The 20023-nt window shown below is 44.7% G+C and overlaps 1 protein-coding gene across 3 annotated transcripts in view; it reads left to right on the top strand.

Annotated features, from left to right (window-relative positions):
* GNG12 (G protein subunit gamma 12) overlaps nucleotides 1–20023 on the top strand; it is a 135959-nt gene that overhangs the window by 46316 nt on the left and 69620 nt on the right. Inside the window, exons 1-2 of one of the 3 annotated variants that reach the window (XM_072649799.1) lie at nucleotides 914–978; nucleotides 5494–5545. The exons of 1 other annotated variant lie outside the window; for it this stretch is intronic. The gene's annotated coding sequence lies outside the window, so the exon portion shown is untranslated. Of the gene's footprint in view, nucleotides 1–913; nucleotides 979–5493; nucleotides 5546–20023 lie in introns of those variants that run through there. One more of the 3 variants, XM_072649798.1, reaches the window with a different exon arrangement.

Here is a 20023-nt window from a genome sequence, read left to right as displayed (position 1 = left end):
TTCAGACAGAAACAGCAGCCACCAATCCATACAGAAGGATCCCTGCAGGGGCATATTTATTTGGTTTTAAATGTCATGTTTTCCATGTTTTGTTGTGTTTTTATTTTGTTAAATATTTCCCAGTGACATTTTAATCTGGTTCAGCAGGCGCTGTGTTTTTGACTCTTACTCTAAGGACTGAGCCCTCATTGGCCAAGCCTTCTTTTACAAATACGTAACAGAAGCAAGAAATAAGGACGAGGTTAATGTTTGGTGACCTTAGATTCAAGGGAGACTTGATTTCCAGCCCACCTCTTGCACTTCCTAGCTGTGTGACCTTGGGCACTTCGTTGTCCACTATACCTATCAAGAAATTTCCAGTATTTATTAAATGCCTAGCATGTACTAGGCACTATATAAAACTCTGAGGATTCAAAGAGAGAAATACAGTCTCTGTTCTTCTGGATGTTATAGTCTACTTTGAGGGCATGGGGTGGGGAAAGAAATAATATTATAATATTACAATTACAAAATGACAATATTGCAAAGAATATTAGATTAAAATATATACATACATATATATATAAAGTGTAGATACAAAGTGACTTCTAGGTCAGAGGTATCCTAGTGGGATGCTCAGGATAGGTTCCTGTAGAAGGCAGCGCCTGAGTTGAGCTCAGCCCTACCTAGGCTTAGGGGTGGGTGGCAGGGTTCTCCATTTGGAAGAAATCACAGAAATCATTCATGTATTTGTGTATTCACATAGTCATTTTCATTTTCTTTAAGTTCTCAGTGAAATTCCAACATTCAAGAAAGAATTTGATTTTCCCCTGGGCCCATCCTAGTGGGTTGGCTCTCTAAGTTTCCCTAAATAGATACACTCATTTACTGAGACCTCCATTGTAGTGTCCACATGGTGGATTCCTTTCTTGGACATTGTATCTGTAAAAGAGAAAAACACAGAGAGAGACAGACAGACGCAGACAGGGAGGAAAGAAGGTAAGAAGGAAGGAGGGAAAGGAAAAAAAGAGGGAGAAGGGAAGGGAGGGAGAAGGGAATGAAGGAATGAGAAAGAAAAAGGAAAGAGTGAAGGAGGGAGAGGAGAAAGGAAAGGAGGGAGGAGGAAGGGAATGAAGGTAGGAGGAAGAAAAAAGGAAAAAGTGAAGGGGGAAAAGAAGGAGAAGGGAAGGGAAGGAAGGATAGCCGGGCATCTCTGAAGTGTTTTACCAAGCACTATGCTAAAGGCTGGCAATAAAACAACCAGGAGAGAAGCCTCTTCAGCTGCACCAGACAGAGCTACTTTTCCACTTTGGGGGCTGAGGGGGCGAGATGATTGTGCTGCACTGGCTGGTGAAAGTCACCCAGGGCGATGCTCCGGAGCCCTGCCCTGTGGACCGCAGGCTCCGACTGATGGCTGTTTGTGCGTTCTTTAGCAGTTATTATTGTCCAGCAGCCTCCTCTCCCCCTCTTTTCTGATGGCGTTCAGATACAAACTCTGGGAACAAGCTGCTAGCCTGACATTATTCTTTTATGTTTAATCTTTTACAGATTATTGTTCTGGCTGATAAAACGGCCATTTTTGGGAAGTTGGATAAAAATACTGGGATCTAGGCTCGTCTTCTGTGGGCTTACAGAAAATCCACCCAAGATGACTCAAGAAGCAGACAGGAGGATGGGCTAAGTCATAGGCACTGGGCTTGTTCCCACATGACTTTTAGTTCTTTTATTATTTCTCTATGGTTTGAAAGCTTTTCATTCCATGAAGCTTGGAGCTTGAGAGTATTCAGTATGGCTGCATCTATGGAAATTGTATGGCTCGGTATTTTAGGCAGCAGTCCTCAAACTTGACCCTTCCTCTCCCAAATGCAAGCGTTTTCACAATCCCCAGTTCCCTCCTCCTCTCCTTCCAGCTCCCCAGCTTCAAGTCCCACCTTCTGCAGGTGGGCTGTCTTCTTCTTAAGTGTCTGCCCTCCAAGAATGCCCCTGGGAATCCCTCTGCAGCCTGGGAGAGTATACAAGGTAGGGAGGGGGGTCCCCATTTGACTGCTGAAGACACAGTGGTTCCCAGAGGACCAGTGGGAATATTGGATTCTATGACTGGCTGAGGGTATAAAGACCATTCCCTGGTCTCTCCTCTCTTATTTCTTATTATTATCTTATCCTCCCTTATCATTTGTTTTTATGAGAGAGGAGAGTGAGGCTAGATATGCCAGCATAAAAGAATGACTGAGAGATGGTAAACAGAGTGAAGCAAAGACCTCTTGACCCTGCCTCAGAAAAAAACATTTTTTTAAAAATTAAAAATCATAGTACACATTGTGGATAATAGAGTCACAACCTGGTTTGTCTTCTACATTCAAGGCCTCCTCTTGTCCCTCTCCTCACCCCCTTAATTCCACATCTCATAAACTAATGTGGAGTTAGAGAGGCTTAAGGCCTGTGATCAGCTCAGTGACCAACCACAACTCCCTGTGACTCATGATGAAAAGTACTACCCATGCCTTGACAGAGGTGATGGACTCAGGGCACAGAATGAGACTTACATTTTTTGGACGTGGCCAGTTTGGAATTTTGTTTGTTCAACTTTGCATATTTGTTACAAGGGGTTTGTTTTTCTTTTTCAGAGTGGGTGAGGCTGGGCGGGAAAGAAGGCAGATTTTTATTGCTTGAAAAATAAATAAAATATTTGAAAATGAATTAATAATAGAAAAAATCATCCCTTTTGAACAGCTTAGGGATGGGAGGACCTCAAAAAGATGCCAGTGGAATCTAGTAGAGAATTGGGGGGTTTAGGCAGCCAGCCTTTTCCATGGGAGGTTTGGGATGTGTTTTATATTCTGTCTGTAATAGTGAGGGTAGATGTTAGAGCAAATTACATTAATCTGTTAGTGATTAGGCCTGGCCTGGGACATGGTCCAGCCTGTGACGTGAGCCGAGAAGAGTTCCTTGCCTCTCTCCAGAGGTCAGCATCTGCCCCAGATCTGGGAGTTTTTGTCTTTTCCCCTGTTGCAGGGAAAAAAAGTGACGTCTTTCAAGGTTAATGCCACCAGCTGCTGCCTTAAGGGATTCTATGTAGTCCTGGATGGGAATATGAAAATAGAGAGATGTCATGTGTCTTTTAGGGGCAGGGAGTGAGGAGGGGGTTCTGGGGGAAGAGATCGCTTCAAGCGGAGACTAACCATGTGTGGCCAATGTCCCAAGACATCAGAAGTAGATGAGGCTTTCAAACATGCTCATCTTGAAAGTCATTCAAAACCCTGGGAGCTTGGATTTGGGCTGTTTTCTTTCCTTTGCCTTCTGCAGATTGATTACAGTTTCCAGGAAAGAAAAAAAACCCCAGCAGCAAGAGGCCTACTTGCCTGGAAGTGGTCAGACCTTTCGGAAAATGTCCTTAATATATGATTGCTTTAGTCCCATGTGCAAATTGGATTAACGCTGAGTAAATTGTTGAATTCAAGTCAGGCCTTTCTAATCGATACTGTTACTGATGTCCTGTCACAGAAAAGGCAGCACAGATGGGGGATCCCTCCTAACAATTGCTAGATTTTGAGAACATTATTTTTTACTTACCTTCCTATCTCACTTTTCAATATACAAGATACTTTTTGACGAAAAGAACTTGGCCTTCTCTGTACTTAGCACAGTGGACCTGGCACGTAGTAGATGCTTAATAAATGCTTGCTGAATCCTCACAGCAGCCAAAGTAGAAGGTAGTAGAAGTGAACGATCACCCCCATTTTTACAGGTGGGGAAACTGAGTTCCAGAGAAATTGGCCAGCTTCAGGTCACCCAGCTTCAGGTCAGAGCTGATGCTCTGATGAACATCAGAGGTGGACTTCAAACTCAGGCCTCCTAACTTAAAAACCAATGCTGTTTTTGCTGCAATAATTATATTATGAAAATAATGATAATAGCTATCGCTTGTGTAGGAATTTGAAATGTATTTCACTTGATATTCACAACCCTGTGAGGTAGGTATTATTGTGATTTCCATTTTAGAGATGGTGAAGTTAAGACTGAGGGATCTAAAGGGATTTGCCCAGGGTCCTACAGCTAATGAACATCAGAGGCAGAATTCAAACTCAGCTCTGCCTGGTCCTAATCCAACCTACTATCTCTCCACTACCCTCCCAGGTGCCTGTACCCCATTCCCACATCCCTAGGACCATTGTCTTACTGAATTAATTTCTCACCCGTCGATCTCATCAATTCCCACAGGCTCAGTCATCACCTCAGTGCAGATGATTCCCACATCTCCTTATCTAATACTAACCCCTCTCAGACCTTCTCCCATCACCAACCACTCTCCGAAGGCATCTCTGTCTCAATATATCCAAAACAGCGCCTGTCATCATTGCCTGTAGACTTCCTATTTCCTTCCTGGGTACCTTAATGATGCCAGCCTCAGCATCATCCTTGTACTCCTCCCTCTCACTTGCTCCTATCTTCCCGGCATGGCTACAACAGGGCTCTTTCTAGTTTCATGCTGCTACCCCACCTTGGTTTAGGCATTTCATCATCTCTCACTTGTATTATTGTGGTAATATTCTCATTGCCCTCCCTGCCTGAAGTCTGCCCACTCCTGTCCTCTGCCAAGATGACTTTTAAAGGGTCATTCTGACCGTATCACCACCTCCCCACTCAGGGAACTCTAGAGGCTCCCAGTTTCCTCCAGGATCAACCATAAAGTCATCTATTTTTCAGCTAAAGATATTCACAACTTGGCCCCTTCCTACCTTTCTAGTCATCCCCCTTTTTCTTCCCCTCCACATACTCATTATGTTCCTTGAACACAACCCTCTATTTTCCATTTCTGTGCCTTCTTTCTGCTGCTTCTTAATTTTTACCTTCCTTCGTGACTCACTTTAAAGCCCACATTCTGCTGGAAGCCCTTCCCCATCCTTTCCCTCCTCTCTTAGACCACCTTCTTTCTATTCTGCATGTAACCTGTGTGTTCATAGTTATTTACGTATTGTCTTCGCCAGTAGAATGTCAACTTTTTGAGGGTCTTTCTCCACCTAAATCTTAGCAATATCTGCCATACACTAAGCACTTAATAAATGCTTTTTGACTGACTAATGCATTTCAGAGAAATTGAGAACAGTCTCCCACCATCAGCCCCCAATAATGCTTCTCTAATGACTGGTGTTGACTTATCTGTAAATGTATTGGTTGCCAATCTAGTAAGTTTCCTGAGGGCAGGTTCAGCCTCACTTTTCCCTTTGTTTCTCCAGCATCTGACACAGTGGCTGCCACATAGCAAGCTCTTTCAAAAATGGTTATTGATTGACTGCCTGAAAGGCCGACTTATAGAGGTGACCTAGAAACCAACAAGCATCAGGAAATTGAAGTATCCAGGGAAAAATATCCTTTTGCTCAAACAGGCTATGCAATTGCTGCTAATCTTTAACCAGAAGTAGAAACACTTAACACTGTTTCAAGAAACGATTGTAAGTACAACTTTTGAGAAGTTGGCTTGCTTACGATGGAATGTTTGTTTTAATGTTCTTGTAGATTTCCTTGACCATTTGAACCTGAAAACACGGTGTCAGACAGCCTCTTATCGGTAAGTCCTTTGTGTTTAATTTTTAAAAGAAAATAACTACAATTGCCTCTGACTCAGGAATTCAAGTGGAATGTTGCTTGACTTGTACTGTAATTAAATGGCTATTCACCCACCTTTGGGTTTTTTCCTAAAATAATTTGTGATGTTTTCCAGGCTTGCAAAAAAAAAGATGTAAATTCTTCTTGGTGGCCAAAAGGCCTTGGAATACAGGTCAGAAGCCACTGGGGAAAGAGCAGCTGTAAAATAGTTATTGTCATTGGAAAAGGATTTGAGGGTCTGGGTGACTGCAAGGTCATTATGAGCCCCCTGTTGTAAAATAAAAACCAGATTAAACTTCCAAGACTTTAAACTGAATTGAGAGGCATAGGTAGTGTCAAGGAAGCAGGTATATGTTGCCTTGGTTAGACTCCATCTGGAGATTTGTGTTCAGGGTTAAGTCATTTTAGGGGAAAGATTGAAATTTGGATGGATTATCGATAAAATGATGGGCCAGAACAATAAAAAGGCTGAAAATCATGCCTTACGTAGAAAGAGCTAGGACTTTTTAGCCTGGAGAAGAGATGATTGGGGGCAGTGGAGAAGGGATGAGTCACTGTTTTCATATATCTTAAGGGCTATACTACGTAAAAGGCAGAAGGCTGTTTCCGTTTCTCCCCAGTGGACAGAGGTAGGAGCCATGTGGTGGAAACTAGAGAACTATAGATTATCTGTTGAATGTAAAGAGATAAAAAAAACCTTGCTAACAATGAGAGTATTCAGAGGTCTGGTGAAATTCCTTGGGAGCTTACCCATCCCCAAGTCAAAAATGGATAACCACTCATAGAGGGAGGTGTTGCTTCTGCCCAGCCTTGGGCTCAGTGACCCCATAAGTTCCTTTGAATTCTCAGACTCTATGATTCTATTACCTGAAAAACTCTCCTGGAACCCAGACATCCCCAAGTTCCAGCTTGTGGCTTCTTACTTCAAGCCCTCCTTAATACATCAACATTTTAAGATAGCAAAGGAATTTGAACAACTCCCTGGAGTTGGCTCTCCAGGGATCTGGCCTGTAGCTGAAGAGTGATCAGCCCACTTCTTACTCAGGCCCCTATCTTCCTGAAGTTTCTTCTTCTCATGATCTATTTGCTTGTGGCATGATGAGCAAGGCACTAACTGAATTCTTTAGGCATGATCCTGTTTTTTGGGTAGGAAAAGGATGTGTTTCAGTGGGGACTTTTATAGAAAGTTACAGGCGCTTTCCTTTTGTACTGTGATTGTGGTGAGAAGGGATTTCTTCTCTCTTAGAGCAACATCCCTCTCTGGGATACTAGGTCTTGGGTGATACCAGGTGAAAATAGGCCAGGATAGACTGTGTTCTTTTGCTTTGAATCATTTATTGATTTTTTTTATGACTTCTTAATAACTCCTCCTACCACCCATAGGACCTTCCCTTGTAACAAAGAAAGATACAGCAAATCAACATATTGGATATGTCTGAAAACATGCCTCATTTCATATCTGTGGTTCATCATCTGTCTGCTGAGAATCAGGAGGCGTGCTTTCCTGCTCAGTCTTTAGAAGTCAGGACAGGTCACTTCACTGATGGGAATTCTGAAGTCTCTTGTCTGTTGTTTACCTTGAAATTATTGTGGTCATCTTGTAAGTTATTATCCTAGTGCTGTCCACTTCTCTCTGAATCAGTTCATATGGAACTTCTCAAGTTTCTCTGAATCCTTCATTTTGAGGCAACATAGGTACCATGTAGCTGGAAAGTCACTAGCGGGGATGATGGGATGGAGGGGGCAAAAAAGGCCTCTTACAGAAGGTGGGATTTGAGATGAATCTGGAAAGAGGTCAAGGAAGCCTAGAGGTAAAGGTGGAAAGGGAGCATGTTCTGTGCATGGGAGACAGATGCCAGTGAGAAGCTATAGAACTGGGGGAGATGACATGTTGAATCTGAGGAACAGCAGGTAGTCTTGTATTCCAGAAAGGAGGAAAGTATCAGAAGACCAGAAAGATAGGAACGGGGATATAGGCCACTTATATTCCCTTTGCATATTGGAGGTATTTCCTATGATAATTTTTCCCACAATTTTCTTCTTACTATGGCTGCACTGATTTTGTTTGCATGAAGGATTTTACGGTTTTATATCACTGGAATTGTCTATTTCCTCTTTTATGATCCCCTTTGTCCCTTATTTAATTAAGACGTTTCATCCCAGCCAGAGTTGTGCCTTCTTTCATTCTCCTCTAATTTTTAATGATTGGATCTTTCATATTTAGGTCATGTGTCCATTGGAACTTGTTGGGGCATATTGCTCTAGAGAGATTTTACAAGTACCATGGGTTGTGGTAATGGCCAGAAGGGGTTAGTGTCATGGATCAGTGCTTAGGTAACTTTAAAGCCATGTGGTGCCCATGAGTGGGCTTCAGTCAATACAAGTAAGCAACCACAAGTGACCCAGTGTGGTTTTAAGTAAGTCTGTAACAGTCTGGGATATTGGCACAGGCAATCAGCCAAGGTTTCCAAGAAGGTATTTCAGGTCAGTGTCCAAGCATGACCAGACCAGAAACCTAAGAAGCACAAAGCCTGGGCACAAAATGCCAGCCAGCAGCAATAAGAACATAGACAGACATGAGTAAACCAGTTAACATGAGTCAGAGAGGGAAATAGGGTTCAAGTCTCCTCTGAGGTCTCAGCTCCTTCATTGATCAATGAATGAGTTGGTCTAGACAATCTCTAATGGCCCCTCTAAGCCCAAGGTGCTTAAAGGGGCCCATGGAGAGATTTCAGGGGATCCAGTGCCCTTGGATGGAGAAATAATTGCATCTTTATTTTCCATAGCCTCTAATTGTAATTTAGTGCCTCCTTCTATTATAAATCTAGACAACAGACCAGACAAGGGTTAGTGATAACCTGTGCCTCTGTGACCAAGAGAAATCACAGATCTTTGCATGTTTCATGCTTTTGTCGCTTTCATCACACCTTTAAAATTACTTTAAAATGATTATATCTGTGATCAGATATATTACCCTGTCACAAGTTGTTCCACTAGTATTTTGATAACTGTATTTCAATATAATTGGTTTCCTTGGTAATCGTATACTTAAAAACTACTCTGAGAAAGAATCTATGGGCTTCACCAGACTGCCAAAGGGATCCTCCATGACACAAACAAGACTGAGAATCCCTTCTGTGAGCTTTAATCATCTCTGGACCTATGAACTCAAGCTGGGAAGTCATAGGAGTTAAACATGGATAGAAGGGGCCAACCTGGGTTAACATAGGTGATGACAGTACAAAGGTTTGGTTGATTACTGCCTGGCTTTTACCCCATTCCCTTTAGTGTGGGTGGATGAGGACCAGAGGATCTGCACTAATGGCCACCAGGAGGTAGAGCCCTGCACCTGCTGGTCGTTCTAAAGTGTAGCAGAAATGGATAATCAGATTTTCCTGTCCTCCCATTTCTACTCTTACACTGTGGAAAACTCTGGGTGCTTAGCTCTCCCAGTCAGTCAGAAAGCAGAGACCCTTCTTGAGTCTTCTTGGGAGTCCAGTTCATTGAATACGGCATCCCTCTTGTACGTGTGCCATCACGAAAAGTGGGGAGGAGAATAGGCCAGCTGGGAAAAGGGACTGAAGAGGGTGAAGGACCCGTTCTGAGGGGGCAACTGGCTTGGTGATTCTTAAGAGTCAAACCTTTTTGTGGTATCAACATACTGGAAACTAAAGGGATGACTGCCCATCGTTTGGGAAACATCATGGTATATAAATGGCATAGAAGAGAATACTATTGTCCTGTGAGAAATGATGATTTCAGAGAAAACTGAGAAGGCTTGTATGAATTCAAGCAGAAGAACAGTTTATACAAAGGTGACTTAAGAAATCTTATCAATGCAGTGACCAACCATGATTCCACAGGATACTTGAGACTTCTTTCTTGGTAGAGATATCATAGACCAAGGATGCAGAATGAGCCATATAGTTTTTGGACATGGCCTTTGTAAGAATCCCTTTTGCTTGACTGTACCTATCTGTTACAAGGATTTTTTTTCCAGTGGGAGAAGTTGGGGGAAAAAAAACAGATTTCCTCATTGGAAAAATTAGTTTAAACTTTAACCAAAGGGGGTGCCTGACATTGTGTCCCATAGATGTGATTGACAACAGACATAAATGAGCTGGGACCCATTCCTAAGAGAGCCTTTAGATGAGACACAGCCAGCAAATTCATCACATGAGATTAAGTCAGGGTTGTATAGCCCTGAAAGGAGAAGACTTTTGGGGAGGCACCCTATTGATTTTGCTGTGATCCCAAGGAGAGGACAAGGAGAAATCAGTGGAAGTAGCAGAACCTAGTCGGGATTTTCTTTTTTATTGTTTTTGTTAGTTAATTTATTTGCTGTTAGTTTAGATTTATTTATTTTTAGTTTTCAACATTCACTTCCAGAAATTTTAAAGTGTCTCCCCCTCCCCAAGACAGCATGCCATCTGATATAGGCTCTACACATACATTCCTATTAAACACATTTTCACATTAGTCACGTTGTACTAGAAGAATTATACTGAATGGAAGAAACCATGAGAAAGAAAAAAAAGAAGGAAATAGACTGTTTCACTCTGCATTCTGACTGCATGGTTCTTTCTCTAGATATGGATGGCATTTTTCATCATGAGTCTTTTGGAATTGTTTCAGGTCCTTGCATTGCTGTGAAGGGCTAAGTCTATCATATCAGTCCTCATACACTGTGACTGTTAACAGTGAACAGTAGTCTCCTGGTCCTTCTCGTTTCACTCAGCATCAGTTCGTATAAGTCTTTCCAGGTTTTTATGAAGATTGTCTTCTTGTTATTTCTTATAGCACAACAGTATTCCATTGCATTCATACACCACAGCTTGTTCAGCCATTCCCCAATTGATGGGCATCCCCTCAATTTCCAGTTTTTGGCCACCACAAAAAGAGCTTCTATAAATATTTTTGTGCATGTGTGTCCTTTCCCCATTTTTATGATCTCTTTGAGATATAACCCTAGAAGTAATATCACTGGGTCAAAGGGTATGCACATTTTTATACCTTTTTATAGTTCCAAACTGCTCTCCAGAATGGTTGGATCAATTCACAACTCCACCAACAATGAATTAGTGTTCAAACTGTCCCACATCTTCTCCAACACTTATCATTTTTCTGTTTTGTCATGTTTGCCAATCTGATAGGTGTGATGTGTTGTTTTGATTTGCATCTCTCTAATCAGTAGTGATTTAGAGCATTTTTTCATTTGACTGTGGATAGCTTTTATTTCTTCCTCTGAAAACTGCCTGTTCATATCCTTTGACCACTTATCAATTGGGGAATGACTTGTGTTCTTATAAGTTTAACTCAGTTATCTATATATTTTAGAAATGAGACCTTTATCAGAGACACTAGTTGAAAAAATTCTTTCCCAGTTTTCTGCTTCCCTCCTAATCTTGGTTGCATTGGCTTTGTTTGTGTAAAAGCTTCAATTTAAAAGTCATCAAAATGATCCATTTTGTATTTCATAATGTTCTCTGTCTCTTGTTTGGTCATAAATTTCTCCATTCTCCATAGATCTGACAAATACACTGTCCCTTACTCCCCTAATTTGTTCATAATAATCAGCCTTTATACCTAGATCGTGTGCCCATTTGGGCTTTATTTTGGTATTATGGTGTCAGATGTCTCTCTAAGCCCAGTTTCTGCCACACTGTTTTCCAGTTTTCTCATGGATCTTCTGCAAGAAAAAAAAGGCCTCACTGATTAGTGCTAGAACTCTTGGGACTTAGACCCAAATCTTCTGACTCTTCAGAGCCCAGGATGCCGTCTCCTGTCAGCTCCAGGATTTGGAATGTATAACCTGTTAGGAAGCAATAGATCATATGTCTGAAAGATTCAGTCAGTCATCAAGCACAGAGTAAGCACCTACTGTGTGCAGGCCCTGTGCTAAATGCTAGGGGTACAACAAAAGACAACAACAAGGCTTTTCCTCTCAGAGCCCACGGTCAGCTGGCAGAGACGCCTTGCAGAGAACTGCAGGGGAGGAGGGCAGTTATTGATGTATCTGAGACACGTGGGAGTCTCTGCTGCTCTCCCGGGATCTTGGTGGGTGAAACATAGATTTCCTTCCCCATGCTGCACCGCGTACTTCATAAGAGGTTATTGACTGTGATTCTGACCCTTTACATATTAGGTTTTGCATGTATGGTGTTGCTAACTTTTCTTTTCCCCAAGGTTCTGAGCTCATAAAAGCTTCCTTTTAAAAGAGGCTAAACTATGTATGGGGGCAGGCTTCTATTCCTGTATTCGTATTAAAGTGGTAAAGTCTGAATGGGCTGCTGGGGCCTAGGGAAGAAGTCTTCCAGTTGAGAGACAGAGGAGATATCACACCTGAGTATGTGGGGGGAGAGGAGAGAAAGATGTGACAAGTTTGGAAATGTGAGGAGAGGGGAGCAACTTAGGTTCGCCACATAGGACTGTATGCATTCCTGGAGGTGATCTGTTTGTTGGTTAGAGTTTGTGAGATGGTACCAGAGGTATCTGGGTTATGAAGCTGACCTACCATCTTCCCTGAGTCCCCATCACACAAATCATAAGAGATGAAACTTGTAAAATTCAGGTCTGCTCATCCACTCATCTTGGAGCCCATGTTGCCTTGATGGGCAGGAGATTTTGGGAGTGGTGATAAGGGTGGAGATGGGAGCAGACCCCTGTGCAGAGTGGACCTCCCCTTCCTGGAGGTCTTCAGGAAGAGGCTGGATTCATTGTAGAGGAGATGCTTGTTGGAGTGCGGGTCACACTCAACAGCCTCTGAGCCTCCCCAGTCAGAGTTTGTTGGGGTTTGGAGTCCTAAAGTAAGTGCAGTGCTGAGATGATGGGGTCACCTTAGAGAGATGGTCCCACCCCTTCATCCTCAAGATGAGGAACTCAAGGCCCAGGACCCAGCTGTCCTCAACTGCAAATCCAGTATTCCTCTTGGTTTCTACAGAGGTGCATGCTGTAATTCCAAAATACTGGCATGTATGTGTGTGCTTAAGTGTTATGTGTATGTGTATGTGTGTGTATGAGTTGTGTGGTGTGTGTGTGTGTGTGTGTGAGAGAGAGAGAGAGAGAGAGAGAGAGAGAGAGAGAACATGTGCTAGAACATGTGCTATTTCCTTCAAGGAAGGCTAGAGAATAAACTAGGGGAGAGGAGACTTCTCCCTTACATAAGATTGTTAGCTAGATGGATAGATAGATGGACAGAGACAGACAGATGGATAGACAGGTGACAAATAGATGATCTTATATAGAGGGATAGAGAGATAAATGGACAGAGACAGGTGGATAGACAGGTAATAGATAGGTGGATGATCTTAGAGAAATGGATAGATAGGGACAGATGGCTAGATGAGTGATGGATAGTTAGATCTATAGATGGATGTATGGCTAGAAAGATAAATGGGTAGATAGATAAAGTGCCTATTAAACACATTTATGTTCCTGGCACTGTGCCACTGTTGATCCCTGGAGAGCTCCCTCTCAGCTCTGGAATTCCTGCCCTGGGCCCTTCCTCCTTCGTTCCCCAATTTAAGTTTTGGACCAACAAGCCAACTAGTCCTGTCCCTGGAACGTGTCTGTCTGCTCCCCTATGACTCTACTGATCACCTTTGTTATATTCCCCCATTAGAATGGAAACACGTTGAGGGCAGGGACTAGCTTCTTTCTGTAGCCCAGCACCCAGCCCAGAGCCTGCCCCATAGTCAGCACTAAATAAATACTTCATTCACTCATTCATTCACGGACTTCCAGCACCCCCCATCCTACAGATGTGGGCACACCACACAATCAGATGAAGTCAGAGCCCCAGGAGGAGGCCCAGACAGGGCTGGGACTGGCCAGGCCTCCAGGGTGAGTAACAGCCGGGCTGCTCAGGCAGAGGCAGGCCCCACTTCTGGCTAAGACATTCCTGGAAACTGCATCATGAAGCAGAAATGTCTAAATGCCAATAAAAACCCCCACCCCACCCCTGCACCGTTAAGAAGAAGTAATTGTTATTATTGATGGCATTAATTGCTTAGTGACATCGGCTTCTTAGGGTCATCGTTCACAATAACTTACCTTGGCACGCAGCAGCAAAGTGTTCTGGGTGCTTTGTCTCACCTGAGCCTGAAGGGCACCCTGGGAGGCAGGGATTGGGAGGGCTGGGGCCTGCTTTCTGTAAGGACTCTATGGCGCTCCCTCTCCCTGGCTGTCTCCTCCCACTGTGCTGACCCTCTCTCAATCCCTTGACTCTGGTGTCGGTGCCTTCCCACAGGCCCCTCTCCATCTCTGGAAGCTTCTTCCTCCTTAGCTCTGTCTTGGAGGCCCCCTCTTCCTTTGAAGATGCTGCTGAGACGCCAGGAAGCCTTTGGTGATCTCCCAGCCCTGCCCCTGAACTATTCTGTGCATCAGTGGGCGTACTGTATTTTTATTTCATTCACTTTATATTGGTGCTTGTGCGTGTATGTGCACACACACACAGACGTATTTATCTTCCTCATTAGAATGGAAATTCCTTGGGAGGAAGGATTATTTCATTCTTAGTACCTGTATTCCTGGCATGTAGCACAATGCCTGGGGTTTGTGAGCACTGAAGAAATGCTCGTTTGATTGAGGAAAGGGACTTCTGTGTGTTCACAAGGCCTCCCTGTGATCGGAGAGCTCTTAGAGCTCAGTCCCAGCCTCATGGCAGTCCCTGAACGCTCCCTTCCCAGTATCATTATTTTCCAGCTTTTTCATTAGTATGAAGGCCTCTTTGCAACGTCCATTTTCTTAGCCCTCACACAGACACATAATGCTGTATTATTAACCTCTATCAATTGAGAAAACACATAACTAGATAAGGATCCCTTGTAATAATTCTTAGACCCTCCAGATGTCTGCCCTTGGGCCCAGGCATTGAGAAATAGGAGTATTCTCTCTGTATATTAAATGGGGTTGTGATCTCATCCGTCTGGATGAATCCTGCGAAATGGAAGCCCACAGTCTATTCATGCCCCCGCCCCCAGCCCAGGCAGGGTTCTCATCCGCGGCCTCCAGAAGGTCACTGCAGGAGTCTCCCATGGTCCCACAGGCCTCCAGCCTGTCTCCTAACGTCGCTGTCATCGTCATCATCAGTGTGTTAACGGTAATAAAAATGTCGATAATCCATATGAATCATAACAACAGCTCACATTTATCTAGTGCGATGAGGTTTGCAAAGGATTTTATCTATTTTTATTTATTTCTATTTATTTACTATATGTCTCTATACACATCTGTATCTCTAAAATCTCACTAAACTCTCACAACATCCAGTTTCAGTGCCCTTCTTATCCTCCTTTTATAGAGGAGGAACCCTTGGCCTCTTTTGTAAATGAGGGGCATGAACCAGGGCTCCTTGGGGCCCTTCCTCTGTCAGTATTTCCTAACAGTCAGTATTTTCTTAGCCCTGTAAGGTCTGCCACGGACTCCTGCTTGGTCTTCACAGGAACCTTGTAAGGGCGGCACTATTATTGTCCTCATTTTATAGATGAGCAGCTGAGGCAGAGAAAGGTTAAGTGACTGGCCCAGGTTCACACCAAGCAGGATTTGCACTCGGGTTTCCCAGCTGTCAAAGCTGGCTTCACTCTCTCCACATCCCATGAGCTCTGGATGGACTCCAGGCTCATGACTGCCCTCTCAGCTACCCTGTCTCTGACAACAGTATTTCATGCCACAGGACGGCTCTCCACACGGAGGCCATTCCGGCTTCACTACAGACCTCCACCCTGGGCCCTTTTGTTTATCCATGAAGCTGGCAGGCACAGCTAATAGTGGAGAGGATAGACCCAGGGTCCAAAGGGACCTCAGCAGCCAAGAGCACGGGCCATATCCAACATGCTGCAATTGAGTAGGATCTCACCTAAAGATGAGGAATGCTTAAGATTCTCCATTTCCAGCTGGAGTGAACTTTGGAGGCCATCTAGTCTAAGCCTCTGGTTTTACAGTGAGGAAACCTAGATGCAGAGAGGCAGTGATTTATCCAAGGTCACACAGGTAGTAAATGACAAGTACAGGTTTTGAACCCGGGTCTCGACTCCCAATCCAGGTCAGCGTTTGTCTCTCTGGGCAGTTACACCTCGGTTGCTTCGTTAGTGTTTAGACCCAGAGTCAGGACAGACTTGATTTAAATCCTGCATCAGATCAGTACTGGCTGTGCAGCCCTGGCATCTTGGAGCCCGGTTCCTCATCTGTGAATTGTCGGGCTTGCCAGCCAGCACACATTTGTTAATTGCTTACAGTGTTCCAGGCACTATACCAGGGATGCAAAGCAAAGCAAAAACAAGGATGGAAAATATGTAAAAAAAATGAAAAAGAAAAAAATCCCTGCTTCTCCCACAGTGAGCCTGCATTCTGATGGGGAGTGAGCAGGGAGATGCTTCTCATGGAACAGCTAGAAAGACATCTGTGAGGGATGGCATTAGCAGCTTCAGGGACCAGGAAATGTCCCCTCGGCCAACCACACCTTGAAGGAATCTAGGAGAGCTGAGAGGCCAACCCAGTGCAAAGCCTCGGAGGTGAGAGAAATGTTCTCTGCTCACTCTGAATTGTGACTGGACCTTAGGGAGAGTGCCTGGAGCCCAGCTGTCTACATCTTCCCCTCAGGGTGCTAGGGACACACCTGACATTGACTCAAGTCCCCACCAGCTGGGTTCTTCCCCTTTCCCTTTTCAAGTGCTGATGACTGACTGCAGAGTTCCCTCTAACTAACGTCAATTAACTTTTATCATTAGATATTTATTCCAAAATTATAGTAAGGGGAGGGGAAAGGAAGGGAAGCCCAGGCACTGTTACCTCACTGGATCTCCACAAAAGCTGTGGGAGGTAGGTGCTCTTATTAATCCAAAGGTAAAACTGAGAGAGACAGAGGTAATGGGACTGGCCCAGGCTCCCAGAGCTGAGAAGTGTCTGAGACCATATTTAAGCTCCAGGCCCAGGGCTCTGTGCACTAACCCTAAATGTGGTACCACTGGCTGCTTCTAAGAGCCTAAGCAAAAGCAAATGACCAATGTGCCCCCTAATACTTCAGTCCATACGCTTACCCCATACCACTGAGTGACTGGTGGAACACCCTCTGAACAGTGACTCAGTCATTCAGTCAGCCCGTGGTGATCCAGGCACTTTGAGCCTCCACCCTGCCAGGCTGAGGACTCTGCGTGAGGTCATTCTTGTTCCATTATTGATGGAAGGGTCAGAATAGAGCCAGGCACAGCATGATGGAATTTGCACAAGGTCACACAGGTCATAGGTAGACGACAAGATTCAGATTCTCTAGGTCTGGTGATCTTTCTGGCTCAGAGATGCATCTCATAGAACCCACAGAAGCCTTTTGACACAACCTGACCGGACTTATAGTAAATTTGTAATCTAATAAGTAGAGTCAATCAGTAAGCATTTACTAAGCACCTACTGTGTACGACAGGGCTAAGTCCTGGAAATACAAAAAGAGGCCAAAGACAGCCCCTGTCCTCTAGGAGCTCATGGTCCACTGAGGGCAGCAACATGCAGCCAAATATGTATGAACAAGCTCTATGCAGGATAAACAGGAAATAACTAATGAGGGAAGGTGCCAGAATTCAGAGGATTGAGGAAGACTTCCTGTAGAAAGTGGGATATGAGTTGGATTTAAAGGAAGCCAAAGAGGTTCAGACCTGGAGCAGAGAGGGGGGCCCTTCCTGGTGGGGGCAGGGGGACAGCCAGAGAGAATGCCTCAAGCCAAGAGATGGAGCCCCCAGGAGCTGGGGTCACTGGACTGAAGAGTATATGTCAGGGAGTGAGGTGTAAGGAGACCGGAAGGTGGGAGGGGGATTCATTATGCAGGGTTTTGAATGCAAAACAGGTGAGAAGGAGTTACTGGAGTTGAATGGGGAGGGGTGACATGATTGGACCTGGGCTTTAGGAAAATCCCTTTGGTGACTGAATGAAGGACGGACTGGAATGGGGAGAGACTGAGGCAGCAGACCCCCCTACCCCTACCCCCAGCAGCTGCTGTGTCAGTCCAGCCTTGAGACAACGAGGGCCTGCGGCAGGGTGCAGTCAGTCAGAGGAAAGGAGGGGATGTATTCACAGATGCTACAGAGGTGAAATCAGCAGACCATGGCACCATATTAGATAGGGATATGGGGAGTGAGAGAGAGCAGGAAATCTGGAATGACCCCTAGCTTGTAAGCATGAGGGACAGGAGGATGCTGGTGCCTTCGGCAGTAATAGGGAAGGTAGGAGGGTAGGTGGGGAGGGTGGTGGAAAAATAATGCATTCTGCTTTGAACATGCGTAGTGTAAGATGTTTACTGGACATGCAGTTTGAGATGTCTGAAAGGCATTGGAGATGGGAGATTGGAGGTCTGCAGAAAGATTGGGGCAGGAGAGGTCAGTCTGGGAATGATCAGCATAAAGATGATCCTTCAATCCATGGCAGCTGATGAGGTCACCAAGGGAGTAGTGTGGAGGGAGAAGAAGAGAGGACAGAACCCTAAGGGACACCTATGGTTAGAGACCTAACCTGGAGGAGCATCCAGCAAAAGGGACAGAGAAGAAGGGGTCACAGAGGTAGGAGGAGAACCAGGAGAGATGGTGACTATTATCCTAGAGAGAAAAGAGTGTCCAGGAGAAGAGAGCAAGCCATAGCATCAGAGGCTCAAGAAAAGTCAAGGAGAATGAAGATTGAGGGAAAACCACTGGTTCTGGGAACTAAGAGATCGTGGGTCACTTTGGAGAGGGCAGTTTTGGGTGAATGATAAGGTCAGAAGCCAGTTTATAAGGAGTTAATAAGAAAGTGAGAGGTGTGGAACCTTGGAGGCAGCCTAGTAGGAGTTTAGCTACAAAGGGCAGAAGAGATAGCGACCATCGTGGGAATGGAAGGATCCAGAGAGGGAGGTGCTGGTGTTCGAGTTGGAAAGATCCAGGTTCCGATCCTGCCCCCACCCTCATGCTTGATGACTGTGTGCAGAGTCTAGCTAAGTCCTTTAAGCATTTCCAAGTCTTTGTTCCCTTAGCTTTAAACTGGGGATAACAGCAGCACCTCTGTCTAGGTGGTGTGAGGATCTCCGTCTTCACGGTAAAGCTCTCTTTATGTCCAAGTTGCTGCTGTGATTCTGATGGTGTAAAGAACTCTTGTGGAGGGGGATCTTTCTACTGGTGCTTATCACGGGACCCTAGATGGAGAATAATAAGAAATAGCCTTTATGTAATGCTTTGAAGTATGCTAAGCCACTGAATCCGTTTTATACATGAGGAAATTGAGGTAGGTGGGTCACCCAACTAATGTCTGAGGTGAGATTTGAATTCAGGTCTTCCTGACTCCAAGCCCAGTGCTCTGGGCCAACTCGGGGCCAATTTATAGTCTTGGGAGTTGCCTGGGGGTGCTGAGAAGTTGGGTAACTTGTCCAGGCTCACAAGTCTAGTGTCTGTTGAAGGAGACTCGACCCCAGGTCTCCCCAGCACTGAGACTGGCCCTCTCTCCACTGTGCAGCCCTGGTGTGTGTTATTGGTAGCATTACTGAACCTCATTGCACCATGTGTGTGTGCATGTGAGTGCATGTGTGTGTGTGTGCTCCTCTGTAACACAGTATCTTTTAGTCAGGGAAGTCCTTCCTGCAGTCCTTCTTCTCCATCCAGGTGCCTTTGGGAGTGGCTGAGCTCTGCATAGTCAGGGGTGAAGTCAAACAGCTATTAAACTTCTAAGACAGGATTCAAACTGAGATCTTCCTGACTCCAAGTCCAGCACTATCCACTTCATCTTCTATCTGCCTCAGTAAGTCTCTGCCTCAGAGATACAGAGACAGAGAGGAACTAAAGAAAAAGTGCTGACAACTGAGAATTGGGAACAGCAGAGAAACAGACTGGATCCATGAGAAACATGGATCTCTGTTCTCTATGATGTGGATGCCCCTCTCAGTGCCTGTTCCCCTCAGAGACAGAATTTGAGAGCTGAATTGGCCTGAGATGTTTTCTAGCCCCATCCCTTAATGTTACAGACAAGAAAACTGTGAGCCCCTTATTATGTGATTTGTCCAAGACTCCTCAGGCAGTAAGTGACAGGTAGGACTTGACCCCAGGTCCTCAGACTCCAGCAGAGGTAGGGCTGTTTCCATGGGAGCATCAGTGCTTTGTCCCTCCCTCCCAGGAGACCCAACGGCTTCATCTAGTTCTTCCACAGTGCAAAGATACCAGTGGAGGAATAGGACTCTCCCTCTCTTCCCTCCCACTCCTGCCCATGACCAGTCCACCTCCTTTTCTAATCCCTACTTTCTCTCCTGGCCTCTTCTACCCTTATTTTTTGTGTGATGACTTGTTAAAGGCTTTTTTGATCCTCCCCGTGTTGGTAACATTGTTTCCTTCTTTAAGTTACATTGTATGTCGTTTATATTTGCATTGTATGTGGAGATAGAATATAAGCTGCTTGAAACTAGGAGCAGTTCTGATTTTTCTTTGTATCCTGGAACAGT

The sequence above is a fragment of the Notamacropus eugenii genome, chromosome 2 (genome assembly GCF_028372415.1).
Source record: "Notamacropus eugenii isolate mMacEug1 chromosome 2, mMacEug1.pri_v2, whole genome shotgun sequence".
Taxonomy (NCBI): domain Eukaryota; kingdom Metazoa; phylum Chordata; class Mammalia; order Diprotodontia; family Macropodidae; genus Notamacropus; species Notamacropus eugenii.
The sequence above is the reverse complement of the archived record's forward strand: the minus strand, read 5'-3'. Positions and strand labels throughout refer to the sequence as shown.